Raw genomic sequence first — 21597 nt, 5'->3', positions numbered from 1 at the left:
ACTTAATTCACAAGCCCAATTGCAGACAGCAACTCCCGAGATATTGTTTGAACCTTCCAATGGAGCTTCTAAGGAGGGCGGGGGGGACCTATGTGTGATTGATAGAGTTCAAGCTGAAAATTATTCTCTATTACAAGTACTGCTTCTACCACAAGCCAAGGAGCAATCAGTTGCTGAGTTGATATGTATACTGACAGCAGAGGTTAGAAATAGGTTCCAAAAATCTGAATTAAATCAGAAAGAAATCCAGTCTGTCTGTGAGAATTTAGGGAAAAAGCTAGGTGATTTGCGGAAAGAACTTCCCAGTTGGAGATCGGGATGAAAGATTTGGTATCTCAGGTGGCGGTTAACACTAAGGAGATTAGTGACCTTAGGCGTAATGAACAACAATTGAAGGACAGAATAGAATCAATGGAATTCAACCAAAGAAGATGTAATCTTCGGTCGCTTAAGGTCTCAGAAGGAGCCGAAGTAGAGGACATAAAAAAATGTGTGATACATCTGATCAAGGAAGGGCTACAGGTAAAATGTGTAGGAAAGTAGGGTCTGCTTCCTATGGTTCCCCCCACTTTTTGCTGTGTTTCACAGATTTTTTTACTTTAGTCTGGCTGAGGCCCTGCTAATCAGGACCACAGCCTAGCTGTTCTCTCTCTGCATTGATACCATGTACTTTAGGTACATACCAGATTGGTTAATGAGTTACCTTGTGAGCCCCTAGTATATGGTACCTTAGGTACCAAGGGCATAGGTACCCAAGAGGCCCACCAGGGGCTGAAGCATGTATTATGCCACCCCTGGGAAGCCTTCCAAAATGACACCACAGGTCTGCACTTGCAGCCTGGGTAAGGTGGTGTAAGCACCCCTTACTGAGTTATAGTATACCTATAACTACCTATACATATGAACACATATTAACCTATAAATCACTCCTATGGCAGGCCTTGACAATCCTGAAGGCAGAGTGCTTGGTTTTGTGTGAGAGGGTGTCCTAGCATTCGCTGAGCCCCTCTGCAGCTTTCGAAAATCCTTCCTTATAGCTGTTCTATGATATAGCCATACCATATACTCTTAAGTGCATTATAATCCTCGTGGTTAATGCTAACTTTGGTTTGGCTTTATCAAAACATGTTGTGTTTGGTGTCAAACACTTTGGAATACTACCACCCCCCCCCCCACCCCACCAGTTCTGGCGGTGGGGGTAGCATTCCACCCTTCGGGAGGGAGAAGACATGTACACACTGGTATACCCAGTTAAAGTTTAAAAGAGACTCAGCATCAGAAAATGGATGCTGCTGCACAGACACAAGTCTGATCTCCTGCTGCTGGATGAAACTCCGGCAGGGGAAGCCTGGACAATAGGTTTCCTGTCCAGGGAGGTGCCAGCACCTCCCCAGACAGGCTTTAGTGTATTGGGGCAGGGTGGGTTGCATTCAGTGAATGCTTTTCAGACACTGCCTGGGACATACAAAGTGCTCCATGCATTTCCCAGTTCAAACCGGTTGCTGGGGCACTGAGCCCCAACTCTGGCGCGAAACTAGACAAAGGGGAATCGGTGTTACCACCCCCTCCCCAGGGCCTCCCATAGGTGGGACCTTAGAATTAGTCCATCCCCTAAACTTAGTATAGGAACCCAGTCCCTAGAACTTTAGATTACCCTGGATGAAATTCTGAAGACAAAATCTTGGACCTTTGACATTCCATATCGACTGGAAGACGGAGGAAATCTCCATTGGTGTCAAGGAGTGACTCCCTTGTTCAAACAGCACCAAAGAGCATCTTGCCGGTCTGCAATTTCGAGGCTCCCGCCGGATCCTGAAGTATCTGCGACACAGGGCACAGACTTCCAGACATCTCTGTGGCCAACACGAGATCCCAGCAAAGCTGAGACCTGCAGCTGTCATGAGAGATGTGAGACCGGAACTCCTGGACATCCTGCAATTTTGCAACTGCACCTTCTTCCCGAACTTTCCCAAAGCTGTACATTGGGCTATTAGTTGCCCTTGCCCGAGCACCTTTTGCACCGAAGTTGAGAGGCCAGCACTCCACGAGTGCCCTGTGAGTCCCCTTTCTTCACCGCAGCTTGAGGCTCCTTCGCGATCTCTAGTCCGTTAGCTAGTGGGTCCCCACGAAGGACAATCCTTTGTTTCTTGGGCTTTTCTGGTTGCTCCAGACGTGCCCTGACTCCCCTCCAAAGGGTGAGTACATCAGACCTTGCTGGTCTGCACCAAAGCCAATCTTGTCTACTTGCGTGGGTTGCTGTTGCCAAGGCTTGTTGGGTCCAATCTGGATTCTGAGGCTGCAGCACTCGACATCCTTTGTGGGACAGCTTGAATCCAGCTCCTGGTCATCGTTGACATCTCCTGGTCCTCGTGGCTGAAGAGTCAAGCTTCACCTACTTCACTTGAAAGCACCCGACATCGGCTGGCATCTTCCTGTCGCCATCCTGGTCACTGGCTAGTGACCCAGACTCTGTCCCATCTGCTTGCAGGTTCTTCAGATCTACGATCCACCCTTGGATCCACCCGGACACTTTTCCTCTGGTCGCCTGCAGCACTTCTTCGCAGCTCTCCATTGGAATCAATGACGAAACTCGACACCAAAAGACACCTATGCACCCGGCTTCCCTGGGTGAGGTAACACGAGTACTCCGTTGCTCCTGTGGGAATTGACTCTCGAAGTTTCTAAGTCACCGCAGCTCTTTATGGGGCATGTGTTTGGGGTCACTTTCATGGTAATGCCCAAAATTTGTTTCTAAAACGTCTGCTTTGTGTCCTTTCATCTGCCTTTACGGAATTGATACATCGTGAGGTGGGCATTAAATATATTTGAGATCTGGTTTCTACACAACCTTTTCTATTATGGAAATCTATATGGTCAAAAGAGGAGACATTGTTTACTCATTCTATAATATAGGACTGCCTCAAACTGGAGAACTGGTTAAGAATACCTGGCTTAATTATATTATTTATTGGTTTAAATTTGTATTCAATTGTGATATCCGACTGGATCCTGTGTGTACTGCCTCTGTTGCTAGAGCTGAGATAAAACTAACCTTGCTAGCCAACAAAATAGAGGCCCATTCCTGTATTATTAAGAATCAATCAACTCTCCTCTTTTATCTGCAACTGGATCTCAAACAGGGTTTTCAAACTTACCTGTCAGTCGTGACAAGAGCCTCGCATCGATTTGTGCTGACACGTTTAAGATTGGGCATTGTACACCATCTTGTTAATTTTCCCGTTATGAAACAGTGTTCTGCTCAGGCATGCCCATGTGATGGAGTTTCTCGACAAAGCTGCTGCCATATGCTAGTATTCTGTATATTTTATTCTCATCTTAGGACATTTTATTTAAAACTATTCTTTTTACAGTATAAAATAAGATCTACTACAGATGCCATGAATTTGCTCTTTAGATTGGATGACCTACGTTTGTGTTTTTATTTAGCTACATTTCTTCTGAAATCTATTGGTATTAGGAAATCTATGATCCTTGACACTTGACTGTATGTTTTAAGGATATCATGTCATTATATGCATTTGCACTTGCGAATTAGGACAACATATGTCCTAGTAAACGCTTGGGCCCTCATGTGAAATATGCACTTGCACTTTTGTATCTGAAACATTATGTTTACGAACTTCGATGTATTTGCACTTTCAATCCCACTGTTTCATATTCTTTGATTTTATCGTTGATTGTTTTATGACTGTATTGCTTACATGGTTGATCTATTTAACCGAATAAAAGCTTTCAATCGACAATCGACTCACGAAGTGTCTAAGTCTAAAAGCGTTCCATCGTAGTTCACCTCGAAGTGTCCTTAATCTTTAAAATTGGAACTTGTATTTCCTCCATGGAAGTCAACAGGTGATCCGCAGCTATGTTTAAACATTGCACGCGTCCCCCGTGGGCCTCCTGCGTCCCTACCTTGGGTGGTTCCTGGTTGCCCCGTGGTTTACAGGCCCTAGGCCTAGCTGCTATTCCTCAAGTGGTTCTTATACCACTATTTTAGTATATGGTTTGTGAGACCCCTAGGGCAAAACGCATACTGTGCTATTAACAGTTTGCTATTTAAATTTAAAGTCCTTGTATTGTACTTTTGCCTCTAGCCTCATAAAGAGACTAGAGGGGTTGTGTTTAGAATAAATACATATTTATATTTGATATATACCTTGTGTGGTGGACTTTCATTTGATCATTCAAGAGATTATAGACTGGTAAAACAAGCTGCTTTACATTCCTTCTATACTTAGCCTGAAGGCTGCTCTCCACAGCTACCACTAGGATAGCTTTCTATAAAGGTTGTTTTAAACCTACCATCAATAAGGGTTGTTTGGACTGGTGCAAGGTGCCCACTAGAATAGTGGACATCACATGCCTGGCCAAGAACGTTAATAAAGCCAAACCGAGACAAATATTGGCAAATTTCCATACCTACAATATAAAAGGCATTAAAACAAAGATCTCTGATAGTGGATGGTATTAATTTTGAGATCAGGCCAGATATCTCACAATTAACGGCTGCCAAGCAATGGGAACTAGGAAATTTGATTGAGTCTTTCAAAAGTTTGGGAGCCACAGCTCATTTGAAATTTCCGGCTAGCCTACGAGTAATGTACAATAATAAGATGCAGACTTTTCATGGGGTTGAGGAGGCAGAAGAGTTTCTGAGATCAATATCAGGAGCTGGATTATGACTGGGGTAACTTTTAATAATTCGTAAGCTACATAGTGTTGTTAATGTTGAGTGAAAGGTCCTTAGTGGCTTATTAGTATTTTTTGATGGGTATAAGCGGATTTTTGAGTCCTTCGTATTCAGGGCCTCCTCAGACCTAGGCCATTAGGAAGGAAGAGGAGGGTTTCCCGAGGGGTGGGAGGGGGGTCACAGGTAGCTTTTGGTGCACAGGTGTGGGAGCATGGGGGAAAAAATGAAGTCCTCTCTATACACCGAAACTCAGGTAGTAGTACAGTCAAAAGAACAAAAAAAAGTAAAGAAATGACAGCAAAGCAGAAACCATTGATATAGTTTCTATCATGGAATGTAAATGGATTAAAGGGGAGTCACAGGCGTGAGAGGATTTTACAATATCTAAAAGATTCTTCAGCCCAAGTCATCTTACTTCAAGAAACACATCTTACGGGCGATGAGATGAGAGAGTTCCTTAAGAGTAGGAGATGGGTACAGAACATTGTATGTACAGAACAGCAACTCACTATAAGGGGGGTGGCAATCCTGATTAAAATCAATCCTCGGTGGTTATTGAAAGCAGGGTGGATAGGGCTGGAAGGTGGGTAATTGTAAAAGTTAAATATTATGATCAATTATATACGGTAGTGGGCTAATATGGGCCTAAAATTGATGACCCCACGCCTTTTAGTAATTTACTCTCTATATTGCAGGATTTCCCTGATCCCGTCATATTGGCAGGCGATTTTAATGTGGTTCTTGATGGCAACCTTCCACCAAAAGTAGGATTATAATGCACAGCAAGTCAGGAGCACTGATAAAAAATACAATAAAGAACCTTGGGTGGTACGATATATGGAGAGAGAAGAATGGAGCTCTAAAGAGTTTAATAATAAGAAATATGGGCACCAATTCAGAAAATACATGTTTTTAGTGGATCAAAATATAAAAGACCAGGTTTGTAATGTAAATCATGTGGGTGCACACTTGTCTGACCACTCTGCGATAACGTTGACTTTGGCCCCTTTGACCGCAGCGGCACAACGGAGATGGACCATGGACCGTTCCATATTGTCTGACGATGAGGTGATAAACAAACTTGGCCTAGAATCCCAGGAAATTTTTTATAATAATTTGGGCAGTTCCTCAATAAGGATTGTCTGGGACACATACAAGGCCTTCTTGAGGGGTAGGATTACATCAATTCAGCTGTATAAAAATAAACAGCGAAAGGTGGAAATTCTAAGCATAGAAAACAAAATTCAGAGTTTGGAACATAAAATACAATGTAATGAAGTAGAATATGAGGAGGGACAATCATTGATTTAAACTCTTAAGATGGATCTGCTGGTGGTAGTAGAAAGACCGCTGCAAGAAAGGTGGCAACCCAGCAAGCTGGCCCATTTTAACTATGGGGAAGGTTGTGGCAAGTTACTTGCCTGGAAAATAAAAAGTGATCAGGGCAGGAGTTTTATTAAAGAACTCAACTATGGTAATGCTTGATGTCCAACTACAGCATGGGCTAGTATAGAGGATACGTTATTAAAATATTATGAGGAAGTATATAAAGAAAACCTATGCACGACAGAGAAGGAGGTTCTAGACTGGCTAGAACAAGAACTACCTCATAAAGTATCTGCACCTGAAAAGGTTGCTAATATTAACACAATAACAGAGAAAGAAATAGAAAATGCCATTAAATCAGGGAAATCCAGTAAGGCAGCGGGTCCTGATGGGCTGCCTACGGAAGTTTTTAAAAAACTGAGGGGCAGATTTAGAAGCCCATTGCGTCACTTTTGCGTCACTTTTCCCATGTTAAAAGTGACGTAAAAGTGGCGCAAGGGGCTATTAAATCTGCCCCTAAGTAAATCCTTGATGCCAGCAATTAGTGAGTTATTTACAGATATTTTAGAAAATGGAGAAGAGATCCCTCCCTCATGGAATGATGCCATTGTGACTTTGCTCCTTAAACCCTATAAAAATCCAGATTGCTGCGATTCATACAGACCGATTTCCCTGCTAAACTCGGATTATAAGATCTATTCCAAGATATTAGCAGATATATTGAATGGCGTGGTGGGAGCACTCCTTCATGAAGATCAAAAAGGGTTTGTGCGTGGAAGGAGTATTAAGGATTTAACTTATAGCCTCTAGGCGCCATTGATTTAGCCTCTGTGGATAAGGCGCCATTAGCGGTTATCACAGTTGATGCAACCAAAGCATTCGACCGAGTAAATTGGTCTTACCTACATGAAGTATTGAGATTATCAATTTTGGGAGGAAACTTTTGTAGGGCAATAAAGCAGATATATAAAAACCCCACAGCAAAAATATTAATAAACAGGAGGTTATCTGAAAAATTCAACATCTTCAGTGGGAGGACACAGGGGTGTCCGCTGTCCCCACTGCTTTTTAATCTTTATATCGAACCCTTGGCAGAGAATATCACGAAGCATGAGGAGATACACCCTTTTCCAGCCAGGGGTTTGCAAAAAAAAGTGGGGTTATATGCTGACGATCTGGTGGTATACACTTCAAACAAACCTCAGTTCAGCACTACCAAAAGTTTATGAGCTGGCGGCAGGTTTTGGAAAGATCTCAAAATATGAAATCTACCAAGGGAAAACTGTCATAATGACTTGGAATATTACCACACAAGAGAGTTGTGTTAAAAAGGAAATGCAGTACTTGGGTATTAAAATTATTGAGAAAATTGAGCAAATCCCTGAATTTAATTTTCAAAAGATCAATAAGGAAATAGGGAAACTGCTGTTGGGGTGGTCTCATCTGCCTTTATCCATCTATGGGAGAGTCAATATCATCAAAATGACCATTCTCTCTAAAATTACTTTCTTATTCCAGAATATTCCAATGGCTTTTAAGGATGAGTGGCTTAAAAAAACCAATCTAAAATATCTAGTTTTATTTGGGCCTCTAATGGGTTGCGTAGTTCGTGGAAAAATCTGAGACGACAATATGAGAAAGGGGGCCTAAGGTTGCCAGACCTATCTTATTATGCCTGGGTTTTTCTATTGGAAGGAGGGAAAGAGCTGTTTAATGGACCAGATGACTCAGAAATAGGAAAGATGCATACAGCATTGTTAAAAAATGTAAAAGGGGAGAATATGGTTTTATTCATGAAAATTGAGTCACACGCTTTTTAAAAACAAATTGTCTAAAAACCTTACAGAGCTTAGCAGAAACATGGCCTAAAGTCAGGAGAGAGTTAAAAATCAATTATTACAGTGGGATGGCGCCAATCCTTGACTCTCCTGGATCCCCAGAATTGACAAAGGACTGTATGATGTGTCTTGTAAAGAACGCAGGAATCACTACATGGAGTCAGTTGATAACAAACGGTTCCCTAGTACCCTGGGAAGAGAGCCAAACATTGTCTAATGGCAAACTTTCGAGATTTAAGTATCTGCAAATGTTGAGTTGGAGTCTCCCTGATGGCCGTGGAGCAGGACTGCCCAATAAACTGGAAGAAGGTTTGGTAGCCAGGGGAACTCACAAAAAAGAGGTGGCAAATGGTTATTAGCTGCTAATGGAGATGGCGGATGGGGACTTTAACTTGCCTACGGAGCTGTGGGAGAAGAGCTTGCCAGGAGAGCAGATCCAAGATTTATGGCAAGTATCTTGTGTACTCCACAGTCCGACCCGCAAATTTAAGGCGAAACCACCTCTTTTGTCTCCATAAGATTTATTGGAACCCATACAAATTATCTAAACTGGGGAGTGCAACAGCATATAGATGTCCTAAATGCAACAAGGAGAAAGGTGATGATACTCACATGTTTATGCTCTGTCCGGTGATCCAAGGTTTCTGGCTGGATGTAATACAATATTCTCTATACTTGGTGAAGCACCCCAGGTTAGCGAATTGCTGGTCTTTTTTGGACTTACAAATAATTATGTATCTTTTTTTAAGTTTAGAAAGCTTTATTGAGCAAGATAAACCAAGTAAAATATCATTACAAAATCACAATCAATAAAGGGAAATGGCATTATATAATAAGAAAGTGAAATATAAAAGGAGCAAAAACCCCAAAAGGGGAATATAAGCAATATACTGAGGGGAAAATAATTTTTTGTATTTTTTTGGAGATGGAAATAAAGGGGAAAAGAAAGAAAAGGAAAAAGGAGTGAAAGAAAGGTGAGAAAAAAAGGGGAAAGAAAGTAGGAGGATAGAAAGAAGGGAGGAAAAGTAGAAAAAGGAGAAAAGGCATATTAGGGTAAGCGTCTTGAAAGAAAATCAGTTAAGGGTAACCATAACAAATCTCTTTTGATTAAAAAGGAGGCAGTTGTAGCATATGCACGATCAAGTCTGTGATGATGACATAATAAATTCCACCAGGCAGTAGAAGAGATCTTTGAAGTGTCTTTCCAGTTAGATGTGATAATCTGCAAAGAAATAGCTATAAACAAATCTATAAAATTGCAAACATTGCGCGAAACACTCCAAATAGGAGAAGAACCACCTAGAAAAATACGAATAATATCAAAAGTATGATTTGAGTTGAGAATTTCATTCAGCTTGCACCATATATGTTTCCAAAGAGAAGCTACCAAGGGACATTGAAAAAACATATGAAACAAGGTGCTATCAGGGTGACAGCAAGACCAACAACGACTAGATTCTAGGACCTTGAACTTAAAAAGGTCATGTGGGGTAAAAAAAAGTCTATTATAAAAGAAAAAAAGGGTCTGAGTGGTGCTAGGTGAACGAGAAACTGTGAGGATTTTAGACCAGATAGACTCCCAAATAGGAAAGGAAAAATCTTGTGCTAGATCCTTTTCCCATGCAAGTTCAGGTTTGGATTTGGGGCGATCAGGAATAGGTCGGGAGAGGATCTTATAAATGGCACTAAGAACAAAACAGGTGTGTGGAGGGTCAAGGGGATATTTAATGACCTGTCTGCTCATACCCCTTAATGCAACATATAGCCAAACAAGAAGAGCAGACCAGGTCAGGAGAATAGTGTGTAGCTGTACTAGCCAGGGTGCAATAAAAGGATGCGTGCAAAGACACATGATGGTGAAGATCACTGACTATATAAATCCCATCAGACCACCTTCGCGGTGGAGTTTGCGTCATGTGGGATATTTGTTGATCATTCCAAGACGCAACCGACCTATGTAGTGTCGATGCAGAGATGGATGTCAGGAAGATAGTCGTGATAATCATCATAAAATGATATTTGACTAAAGTGCAGTGCCTAGAGGAAAGTGGTGAGATAAAATCAACTACATCGGCGTTGTAAAGTATTCAAATCGAACTCGATGTGTCAAAGTTAAAAACACGCCGGGTAAAGTATTTACCCAAAGGCGCTGTGAAGAACGGTCAACATGTTTCAGCTCTAGGGGCTTTCCCCCAGCTTTCTTCAGGACCATAACAAAGAAGGCTACTACAACCCAAAAATAAGATGTTAAATCAAAACCCAACTATGTACTAAAAAAATGGGTACATATCTACCAGGAACCATAACAGTTGAGTGTCCACTGGAAGGAAAGGAGATCATCTTCTTCCTAGAAAAATAGAGTTTGATTTACAACAACACCATATGTCGAGTACGCATCCAGATATAAACACACAGGCTGCACAGACAAAACACACTTGCATGAATAATTGACATTCTGCATTTTTAGAAAAAAGCTTAATAGCTCAAACAACATGAGGCATTTCCGCATGATGCTACTCACCCAGCCTTGTGTGGGTGAAGACCTCACCTCACCCGGCAACCGCTCGGGAGTGTGAGACCCCGCTCTATAGTGTAGATAAAAGGAAACAATGAGTGCCAACCCTATAGCTTCCAAGCCAATTGCTCTACACAGAAACCCAACATAAGTGTGAGAGACCCCCTACTGCTCAAACCTCACGGACCTTGCTTTAATGTGCATGGCACACGTGCTGGACCCAGCTAATATAATTCCATCAGACACAAAGATATACTCAAGTCCAATCAAGTAGGTGTTGCCAATAGGTTATAAAACATATATACCTATCAGACGCGGTATATGTTCATGTGTGACCTAGCACTAGTAATTCCAAATTACCATAGTCCTGGATGATGCATTTACCCAATGATATTAAACATCAAGCCATTAGTAATGACCTAAAGATTCATAGGCTTGGCGGGCCGTCATAACTAGACAGCGCAAGGTTCCTCGACCTAACCACAAGACTCCACAAAACGAGATATCCCTTCCTACTCTCACAAATACAAGTTAACTTCAGCGGGACAAGCAGGGGACTAACCTGTCCGTCGGTGACTCGGATAGTGACCCGAGCGGAAAAGGAGGTGTAGGAGAGGCCACTTGCCTCGTTTATATAGTTGCCATTCATTTAAGGAAGTAGCCACAATCGCCATTGCATACCGGCAGACTGTAGCGTGAACGGCGAGACACCACTTACACGCGCATGCGCATTAGCGCATTACAGATACAAAGCGTCAGCGCGTGCAGAGAGACACTGAACGAGAAACTGTGAGGATTTTAGACCAGATAGACTCCCAAATAGGAAAGGAAAAATCTTGTGCTAGATCCTTTTCCCATGCAAGTTCAGGTTTGGATTTGGGGCGATCAGGAATAGGTCGGGAGAGGATCTTATAAATGGCAGCCGCTTTGAGTGGGGAAGTGAAAACTAAAGGAGTGGAGTCAGTTGGGACAACATCAGATAAGGTGGTATGAAATGAGGAGAGTGTAGTTAAAGCTATGTAAGGTCAGAAAATTGAGAAGAATGAGTGTTAGAAATATGAGATGTGGTGCAAAGAGTGGGTAAATCCAGTACAGAACCATCGACACAGAGATCGTCCAGATACAGATTGCCCTTGTCAATCCATTCCTTCCAGAAGAGGGCCTTGTTATTAATCTTTAGGGAAGAATTATACCATAACGGGGTAAGGGAGTGCAAGTGCGCCTGAGAAAATGTAGAGCGAAACAATGAAAGAGAGAGTGCCCTAGAGAGCTTGAAGATGGGGGAAAGAAAACGTTTAGGGGGTTGAGACAAATAAATAGCAGCAGAAAAAGGGAAAGGCGATAATTGGGCTTGCTCTAAAGCACTCCAGGCAGTAGGAAAAAGGGGAGGCAAATCTGAGAGAAAAGGCCAGATTTGTTTTAAAGTGAAGGAAGAATGAAAGCGAACAATGTTGGTAAAATTTACACCACCTAGATGCTTTGGCTGTTGAAGGCAGGAGAGGGATAGCCTGGGTTTGCGGTTATTCCAAAGGAAACGAGTGAGAACACGATTGATCTGAGTGAAAAATTAAGCCGGAAGAGAAATAGGTAACATAGAAAGGTAAAAATGAATTATAGAGAGAAGCATCATTTTAACGGTCGCCAACCGACCCCACCACAATAGGAATAAAGGGGACCATCTCTCTATTAGAGTATCAAGCTTGGAGAGAATATCTTTAAGATTAATCTTAACAGAATCTTTAATGGACGAGGAATATAAGATACCTAAACATTTAATACTAGTAGAGCTCCATGCAAAGCCGAAGCCTTGAAACATATGAGGAAGACAGAATTTATTTAGGGGTAATACTTCAGATTTATCTATATTTAACTTATAACCGGAGACAGAAGAATATTCCTCGAGTAAAGAAAAAAGCGCTGGTAGAGAAGTAGCAGGATTGGACATATAATGTAAAATATCATCAGCATAAGCTATGAATTTGATGTCTAATGATTTATAAACAAAGCCGGTATAAGAGGTAGAAAGGCGAATCTTCTCAAGGAGTGGTTCTAATGCTAAAATGAAAAGAAGGGGAGACAAGGGGCAACCTTGTTGAGTACCCCTGTGTAAAGGAAAATAAGACGATTGAGAACCATTGACCCAAATGGACGTGGAAGGGGAGGAATATAATAATTGTATGAGTTTAATGATATGAGGGCTAAATCCATGCCAACGAAGGGCCCCAAACATAAAGTCCCAATTAACCCTATCAAAAGCTTTCTCAGCGTCAAGAGTAATAACTGCAAGAGGAGTTGTCATTTTGGAAGCAAGATGAATAATATTAAGGAGAGCTCTAGAGTTATCTGTGATTGATCTACCCTTAACAAATTTATTTATTTATTTATTTTTTACATTTGTAGAGCGCTCTGTTACCCGGAGGTGTCCTGGCGCTAACAAAGCCTGACTGTTAAACATTAATGAGATCTGGGACAAAAGTAGAAAGACGAGAAGCTAAAATGTTGGCATATATTTTACAATCAGTATTGATTAGGGAGATGGGTCAATAATTCTTACAGAGGGAAGGGTCTTTATCTTTTTTAGGAAGTAAAGATAGCATAGCCTGGGTAAAGGAGCCCTTAGATTCGCCAGCAGTAAGAAAATAAGAGATCAAAGAGGAGAGGTGAGGTATCAAACAAGACTTAAACTGAAAATAAAAACGAACAGTAAAACCATCGGGACCAGGAGATTTGTCTTTGGGTAAGAGAGTAATTGCTTGTAAAATCTCTTTCTCTGAGATGGGAGCATCTAGAAAGAGAGGTCAAGAGTAGAGGAGGAGGATTTGGGTATGTTGTGAAAAAAGGAATCAATTTGAGAAGGGGTCGGAGTAGATTCAGGTGTATATAAAGTGGAGTAATATTGAACAAAGCAATCAAGGATCTTGTCGTCAGTACAATGGCGAATCCCAGCAGTATCTGCGATAACAGCTATTTTAGATTTTTGTTTTTTAATTTTAAGGTAATTGGCAAGCGACCTACCCGCTTGATTGCGACCCCCATACATTTTGGAATTAAATTTTAAAAGATGATTACAGGCAAAGTCACAAGAAAATTTATTGAATTGGAGTTTGGCTTTAATAAGAGAAGAAAGAGCCTCAGGGGAATTAGACATATAGAAAATGTGTTCAAGGTCTTTGATTTGTTTAAGGATAAGGGACGATTTAGATAAGGCCAATTTCTTCTTACACGAAACAAAATCAATAATGAAACCCCTGGCCGAGGTCTTAAAAGCATCCCAAACGAAGTGGAATTGAGAGGTGGAATCTAGATTAGTATGAAAAAAAAACGTCCATAAAAAGGGTGAATTGTTCAACAAACTGAGGGTCCAAAAGAAGAGAGTTATTGAAGCGCCAACGGCGACAGCTAGGAGGAGGGGAGGGTAAATCAATGTCTAGGATGACAGGGGCGTGATCGGAAATCAGAATGGAGCCAATTTCAACATTTGTCATGAATTGAAACATGTGTTGGGTGAGAAAGATATAGTCAATGCGAGAATGTGAAGCATGTACAGGGGAGAAAAGGGAAATTCCAAGGTGTCGGGGTGGGAGAGCCTCCAGGAATCGATTAAGCCTCTAGAGGAAATTGCACGATAAAAGGACTTTTGCATTTTGTTAGGAATATATCTGGTCTGGGATTTGCGGTCCAAAATGGGATCCATTAACTGGTTACAATCACCTCCAACAATTAACTCAACATTGGTGTGGGAGGAGAGGAACTAAGAGAAATCATTCCAAAAAACAGGATCAATACCATTTGGACCTTAAACATTGCAAAATGATAAATCAGCATCATTAACTTTGACATCCAAATACATCCATCTACCATTTGAATCAGAAATCTCATTCTTTAACTGAACAGACAACGATTTATGGAACAAAATGAGAACACCATTCTTATTATCAACAGACGGTGAACAGAAAACATCACCCACCCACTACTTGCGTAAAGAGGAAAGATCTTTTTGTAATAGGTGGGTTTCTTGCAATAGAGCAACTTGGCATTTCAGTCTGGCTAAATGTGATATAACCCGTTGTTTTTTAATCGGGTTACGAAGGCCTTTCACATTCCAAGAAATGACTCGAAGACCATTCATTTAAAAATAAAAAGGAGAGATAAGAATGAAAAACATAATACCAGGAGGGACACAAAAACCCATAGCGCAATGTGAGGAGAGAAGAAAACAATAGGGAATGGAGACAATGAAGAATGAGCACAAAAAAGATGCCTTAAAGAAAAGGAAAGAGAGAGGAGAAGAGACAGTAGAGGAGAAGTGAAGTGAGAGTGGGAGAACACAGCTTCCCTGTGAAAAAAAGAGAAAAGAAGGATGGCGGGAAACAACAAGGGCTTCAGCCATACAAAATAGATAACGTGAAGAGCAATAGAGTTAGAGCTGGAGCAACAGGAAAAGACGACGGCACAATAAAATAAGATGCCAGAGGCGTGGTCTCAAGTACACTTAATTAGGAAATAATACAGTCAGAGAGGGAGACCAAACATGACGAAAAAGAAAACAAATGAAGGAAAACTTACCAAACATATCTGAAGGGAAGGGCAGCAAACTGGAACAAATAAGACAAACAACAGCACAGTACAGTGAGGGACGCGAAAAAACCAAAACACTTGGAGAAGAGACCTGAAAAACAAGATGGGAGGACAAAATCACATTATATTGAGGAACAAAAAGACCAAAAGTCATACATCAACAAGAAAAGACATTAAACATTAAGAACTGCTGTGTTCCAGGGAATCTTCTTTGTGGATATCGATGAATTTCCGAAGGTCCGCTGGGTCATCAAAGCTAAAAGTTCTTTCTTTATAAGTAACCTTGAAAAATCATGGATGTATGAGGCATTATCTTGCATTGCATTCATGGAACGAAGCGTGGGTCTCAAATCCAGAAATTCCTTGCATCGAGCAGCGGTCAGCTTTGAGACATCCTGAGTGAAAAAAAGTTTGTGACCTGACCAAAGAAGCTGCTTATGTTGCTTAGCAGAATGAAGGATAGTCATGAGGTCAGAGTAAAGGAGAAAATATGCAATGATACCCCTGGGTTTCGAAGAGTTGGAAGACGATTTAGGACCAAGACGATGCGCCCTCTGAATGTTCACATCAAGGTGTTTTGGCAGACCAGTGACAGGCAGCAGTTGTGTTTTCAAGAAATGGATAATGTCAGACCCCTCTGAATTTTCCGGAACATCATAAATGCGTAGGTTATTGCGCCTATTTCGATTTTCCAAATCCTCAGAGGTTTTCTTAAGAGATTCGACTTCCTAAGTATGGCTAACAACCTTCGCCGCAACATCTTGAACATCACTAATCTGTTGTTCAACGTCCATTACCCTCTTGTCCAGATTGGACCTTTTATCATCCAGTCTCTGAAGAGTGGTAGTGGTGTCAGCTATAAAGGGGCGTATCAGGCGTAATTCCTCCATGATATCGTCGAGACTAACAGAAAGTGGAGATTTAGTTGGTGAAGGAGGATCCTTTTTAAGGCGCTTACCAGGGGCAGCAGAGTCCTTGCGCGTATTAGAAGCAGAGTTAGAAGCCTTTGGGTGCTCCATCTTGACAGATGTTGAGAGAAACAATGGGAAACAAGAAAGGAGGCAACGCGCAAAATATAAAGTAGAAGAAATGCCTCAAAAAGTCACAGCGTTGAAGTAGAACAATTCGAGATGTGAGGTATGAGGCTTAAAAAGGCAGGCACCAACAGCGAATGAAGTGCGCACAGTACTGAGTGAAAGTATAAACCTCGAAAATCAGTGATGCACTTGAAAAGTGAAACTGAGGTGAAAAAAAGCAAATTCAAGAATCCACCTTATCATAGGCGCAGGAAAGCCTCAAAGATCCATCAAAGGAGGCAAATCACAGAAAAAACAGGCATAAGAGGTCGAGTTTGGTGAAAAACGGGTGAAATGAAGAAAACAAAATGGCGGCCGTAATGAAGAAATCATAATTTTCGAATTTTCAGGAGAAAAAGGGCTGCGCAAATGAAGAGAAGCATACCCAAGCTGGGAGCAGCATATCCGCCGCCAGAATCAGCCGTTTTCAGCAAAATTCACTGCCAGGAAAAGGGACCTTCATGAGTGAAGCGCCGCCGAAATCACGGAGCTTAAGGGGGAGCGGCCATCTTGTCCGCCGCGTCGCACGCCGTCCATAATTATGTATCTTTGTTAAAAAATACAAAGAAATTGATATTTTACTTAATACTACTCGCTTGCAGCGAAATCTGTAAAAATTGGGTAAAGGCTAACCCCCCTAGCAAAATAGAATGGCTGGCTTCAATCAAGTACACTAATATGTTGGATAGAGCACATAAATGTAAGCGAAATGCGTTTTGGCTTCCTTTTGAGGAATGGGTACAGTCACTAATCAATGAGTCTAATGATTAGGCCTCTATACCATACTGATAAATACTCTGGTGGTTGCCGACGGTTGACTGGGCGGAATAGGCACCAATGTTTGAGTGCAGATGGCAAGGTGTAGAGTGCACCAGGGCTCTAAAAGATCACTAGAGGCGCCTTTTGGGAAGTGTTCTAGGAAGTAACTCCTGTACATCTGGGCAATGAGGACTTAAGAAAAAAAAAAGAGTGTTGGGCTCTTAAATCCCCCTCTGGTAAGTTCAACAATCCTGTTTGATTCCTCTTCACAGTTCCTTATTCCTTCGGTTGCAATTGAGTAATTTATTTCTGCTGGGCCTAGGATCTTCCCTTGGTGTGCTCCACACCAGCCACCACACCATCTTGCCCATGCCCCATCCAAATTAAAAAGTCTGTAAGGCGGTTTTAAGAACCTCACTGGATACACGGATGTTGTAAAAGGCATAGCTTGGGTAAAAAATAGATACCCTGTCATGCCCATTGCTCACAACCTCCATAGACCAAATGATTCTGCTCCAGGAGTGGAATGCCGAAAGAAACAAGGTAAAAATTCCCCACTGTTGGTGGAGCCATGGAGGGAGTATCGATACCATTACTGTTGATGGCATTTTCTGCAGTTGCTTTTGAAACAAAATGGTAAAGATTTGGCCTGCAATTCCGACTGACAAAGAAAATCTTGTGGAAGAAAACACAGACCGCCCAAGGGCCCAAGGAAATTGAGCAGTTGGTCTTAACAAGGACACCTGTTGATATATTGTCTGGCCACAATCTGGCAAATCCCTCAGTGCTGTGGCCTGACAAGATCTCTGCAGTACATCCTTGGATCATACAATCAACGTGTGGGGGGGTTGAGACAGGAGGACCAAGATCACCAGAGCCGAGGTACTTCCTTTAACTATACCAAGGACAGACGATTCCCATCTGCCTTTCTATATAGATTAGTGCCGTACGTAATAACCCTTGCCTTATTTTTGAGTCTCTTCCAGAAGGGCGTTCAGCTATAACATGTGCCATGTCGACTCAAAAAGATGATCCATGAGGAAGTTATTTTTCTAAATCTTTAATTGTTGACTACACATAACGCGTTCATGTTACCAAATAAAACAACTCCGCCCATAACTGTATGGTGTGTAGTACCGTAGCATTCACGTTGCAATAGAGAGTTAATTTCATATCACACTTTATCTTCACCACACTCGTGTTCTCATAACAACCATACGATATGTGGCAACAAAACGACTATGCAAAGTGTAGCAAAATTTTTTTTTTTTTTTTTTTTTTTTTTTTTTTTTGCAAACAGTAAAAAATGCCCATGTGGCAACACATTGTACTCTCGGACACAACTGTACAATATAGAGTATACCACAACTTATAGACTTACGAATAACTGACCTCGTAGTAATTTTAAATCAAATAAACTCGCGATTTACACAACAAAAATTGTGCATTTGTTAATTAATATTCTAGTTTAAACCGAGAATATCACGTTAAGCACCTTACTATCGTGCAGATTTGTTTACAAACACAAGGAGTCACGTGACATTATGTAGACTAATCACAGCCAGGAATTCCCGTCCTAGTTTCATACATCACAGCCTCACAGTTTATAGTTAAAAACTCGGCTGCGTGATTACATACCATGCGCATTCTAATGTAATACATCTTCCTTTCATGAATAAATAAACAGACAACAGTCCGTAAATTAAGCAAGCTTACATATGTAAAAATCGCCCTTCGAGAATACAAAAAAAGATAGGACACGTGATGCCGAGTCGACCAATAGAATATTGGGATATTAACCGCCCAATGACCGACATGGCACTATAAGTAGAGCAATATCGGTGCTCTCCTAATACTTTCCCTTTTTATCAGACCCGAGGACGCGCTGAATGGAGTAGGAGCAGGGAGGCCGAATTTAAAGCCCCAGGTAAGACAAACGCGCCCGTTTTGCTTATGGCCCGAACCTGCCGTTACGCTATTTAAAACGTTCCCGGACATGCCGGTTAGCTTGCCGCCTTCCACTCCGCTAGCACCTGCAAATCTTAACATAATTATATCGGCGGTGCAGATCAAATGAGCCTGCTCAAAGACGCAGCGGCTAAACAAATATATGCGCGCTAGGCATACACGGCAACAAGTGTTAGACCGTTGGTGCCAGAAACTTTACCATCGTTGACTTGCGCAATAATAAATACAAATGAGATCGAGGTGCAACTTAATCATCTGTCTCCTCTTTGTGATAGTAACGCATACTGGTGTTATTTACATAGCAATAATAAATGATTATAATACTATACCCACACCAGATACAGGGATAGAATGGTTATAACGACAATGACAAGTCAGTTAGCCAGAATATCTCGTTTTAATTAAAAATACCTGCACTATGAATATACAAAATCAATATGGAGGCTATTACTTAGTATTTAAGTTGATGATTACAAATGTGAACTAGCAATTAACTATTGGCACTTTAACAAACATTATCCTTTTTTAAATCAAACAGTGGCAGGATAATCCCCACCATGATATGAAAACCAATACTAAGACACAAGCCCATTGAAAAGCTCGTGATTACATTTAGATGCCAGTCATTTTAAAATTGGGTGAGTACTATCAAGCTAATAGCGACATTTGAGAATCACTCCTTGTAATGCAAGAAAATAAATAGGTACCTCTCTCTACAGCATAACAGAAGCCCAATATCGGTGGCTCCTACTACCAGAGCAAGACCTATCCATAAACAAACATAAGGTAGTGTTATGCTACATTTAATCTATTACCCTCACGTAAATAAAAGTATACAAATTATTGATTGATATTTTGTTATTATTCGTAGAGACTATCACAACGTATGTAGAACCATTAATAGTTCCAGACCGAATATTAAAACCGGTACACTGCAAACCAGGAATTATCTGGAACACGCTATTAATATCAGGTAACTTTGAAGTCAAGATGAACAAAATTTCCACATTACGGACATCTTTCGTGGTGAATATAAATTAGAACTCACCTTATGGTACTTCCTATTATGTGTTTTAGCAATACCAATAATGTTAATCTTCACCTCTATCTGATTAGCGCCAACTATCGAGTAGTGTAGCCTATGAACAGTGTTGTTTTGGAAAAAAGCTTTGTTTGAAAAACTGTAATTGCAAAAAAAGTAATTTTTTGTTTCTTTTTAGAACTTGGTCCTGAAGAAGGTTCACTATTGTTAGCCTGTAACCGAAACGCCGCGTCGACCCATGTTCTTTTGATCTTTTGAACTTTTTTAACTCATGTTTACTTTATGTGATTTTTAATGTTTTAATGAAATGTTCAATATACTTTATATATATTTTTTAAAATGAGTTGTTATCACTGTGATAAAATGTTTACTTTTGAATAAATGCACAAAGTATATATATATTTTTCCAAAACACCGTTCTCTGGTTTCTCTAATTTTTTAATTTCTTCTTTTTAATTATGAAATGTGTGTTATAGTGCTCTAATTGTGTAAGCTTTTGAGATTGATTGTACTAGTTGGCTCATGCATTGCAATTCAGCCCCTTGCTTCTAACACAATTGTGTGATTGGTATTGCTAAACATTGTGTCCTAATTGGGTACCATTATTCCATTTTCTACCAACTTAGTGGTATTCTTGCGGGACAAATTGCGTTGACAATATATCTCCCCTGTCCCTAAGACGACAGATAAGGGGGCCTCCTTTTTATTTCTTAAGACCAAGATCAACAGTGACAGGTAACAAAGTTTTTAACTGTATATCCTATTCACCCATATGCTGGTGCGTATTATCAAGTACCACAAACAGACATACCTAGCTTTGGGATCCATGCACTAATGATGGTTCATTGGTGCTGCTCTCGCTGACCTCTCACACCGGCTAAGTATCCTTTGTGCAATGATCTTCTGTGCGTGAACTTTTATCTGGCTCCCTGGACAAAATCACCAAACTTTGGGACACCAAAAGTTGCAAGTCTCATCTCTAATTTTTGCAGTCCATGAGGACACGGTTTTCTGTGTGTCGTGGAGAGAGGCAGGGTTGCTGCTGAGATGTGGTTCTGACAACAAGTTGTACCCCTATAGCTATACATCAGCAGCCTCTAATATGGGAATATGAATTGCTTTTTAGGGCAAAGTCTCAAAATAGCTCCCTGGAAAATTCTTGCTTTGTGATAGATCCCTAAGACAGCCAACTCCCATCATCAGTGCCTTTTATAGGTCAACAGGTGGAGGCTTTCTCGAATGTAGTAGTTGCTGTTAGTAAAATATATGATTTGAAAGTGTTCTTTATGTATCGAGATAATGGGGTTAATTCTTTTTTTTTAAATTATGAGGACACAACTTTTCCCATGCAAAAAAAAAACTTTGGATAGGTAACTGATTTTATAAGGATTTTCTACCTAATTAGACAATACCAAGAATGCATTAAGCCAGGAAATGAAATTATAGGTCAGGGAGGGCGGGTTTAGTTTCTCTTATGTCTCTCATGTAAGAAAAAAAAGTTTGGAAATCAATACCATTTTTACTTGCATAAAACGTCTTCCAGAGAAAATCTTTAATCAGCCAGGCCCATGGATTTTCTCGAAGTGTGCAGCATATGGCATTAAACTCAGCGTTAGCCAGAATACAGCTTGGAGATGGATCGCAGTGACAGGATGATAAATGGGACTGTGCGTACAAACATTTGTCTTAATACCTGCGTTGGACACATCTGAAAAGGGCGAATAAAGGATGAGCAGCATTTCTGTTGCTGTAGGAAATGGTTAGCCCGACTTCTACAAAACCTGCTC

At 40.9% G+C, this 21597-nt stretch overlaps 1 protein-coding gene and 1 pseudogene across 2 annotated transcripts in view; both read left to right on the top strand.

The window, feature by feature from the left end:
- Window positions 1-21597, top strand: part of AOAH (acyloxyacyl hydrolase) — a 973359-nt gene that overhangs the window by 209816 nt on the left and 741946 nt on the right. The gene's annotated exons all lie outside the window — the stretch shown is intronic.
- On the top strand, window positions 319-20924 carry LOC147722316 (ribosome biogenesis protein WDR12-like; annotated as a pseudogene).

Source organism: Lissotriton vulgaris, chromosome 4_1 (genome assembly GCF_964263255.1).
Source record: "Lissotriton vulgaris chromosome 4_1, aLisVul1.2, whole genome shotgun sequence".
Lineage (NCBI taxonomy): Eukaryota > Metazoa > Chordata > Amphibia > Caudata > Salamandridae > Lissotriton > Lissotriton vulgaris.
This window is presented reverse-complemented; position numbering and strand designations above follow the sequence as displayed.